We start from the raw sequence: 1249 nt of genomic DNA on the forward strand, positions 1-1249 counted from the left end.
TAAAAAAAAAATTAAAAAAAAAAAAAAAAAAAAAAAGAAAAAAAAAAGAAAAAAGAAAGTACTTTTGTAAAATGATGAAAATATACTTTATCTCCACTGGCATTGCCTGTGATATATTATATACAGTCCTCCTGCCAAAGTGTGATTTGGAAATTCAAACTAGACATGACTGCAGCAGATAAAAGAACTCCAGTCAGTCATTTACATTCCTCACGTAGTTGAAAGAAGAAGAAAAGAAAAGAGGCTTGGGATATCAGACGAGAAAAAATGGATCAGAAGATGTTTTCATTTCATGGATGTATTTTACTATTTGTAATGTTGATTTGACAATTTATAGTATGTGAGAAGTGTCAAATAATATAATCTGATTTTCAGTATAATTTTATTCACATCCTATGGAGGTACCAAAGATGAATGTCTGAAACAGTTAAAATTACTTACATCAGGACAATGACAGTGCTCTCTGCAAGCATTCATTCTGACAAACAAGCATGTTTATTTCCTCAAACTCTGTGTCCAGTTCTTTCTTTTTTTCCCCAGATGTGTTTAATCTAATTATGAAGTCTTTTATTTCAAAAGACACACTTCTTTTCTTTAAAAGAACATCATACAGAGCATTCCAGCGTTATGTCTGTTCGTGTTTTGCTTCTAGGCTGTAAGCAATAAGGAAGTGCACCACTGAATTATTTTTAGATGTTTTGTATGTTTGCTATTATCTGCCTTAATTATTATCAGTCACTCTTAACAAGAAGCTATATTTATAATTGAGCAGAAATATATTATAAGCTTTTTATGAGTTGTTGATTAATTTGACCTAGATTTTTTGCCTCCTAGCCTAGTCTGATCTGTAGCACAGTCATGAGGAAATACATGTTCAACTTCATTTTTCTGATTATGTTAAGATTGCTATATAATTTTTGCTGTGTAGAATATTTAGAATACTGCAGTATAATTTATTCTGGTTATATTTGAAGCTTGACCTCATATATGACCTTATTTTCCAAGTAATAAATGCCAGAAAGATTATTTTTTCCTGACCTTTTGCCACAGCAACTCTGTGCTTATAATTGGACATTGATCTGTATAAGGATGCAGTAGTGGACTTTTTTTTTTTTTCCTTTAACATTCTGTATTAATGTGTTTCTAAATTTCTCAGTTTCATGTAAGAAAAAGACAAAATCTCTAGATTTTTATCTAAGTATAGCCATGAAATCATTCTAAAATTTTAAAATTTTCACTAGTCTTCCTT

The sequence above is a fragment of the Merops nubicus genome, unplaced genomic scaffold (genome assembly GCF_000691845.1).
Source record: "Merops nubicus isolate BGI_N331 unplaced genomic scaffold, ASM69184v1 scaffold12145, whole genome shotgun sequence".
NCBI classification, from domain to species: Eukaryota; Metazoa; Chordata; class Aves; order Coraciiformes; family Meropidae; genus Merops; species Merops nubicus.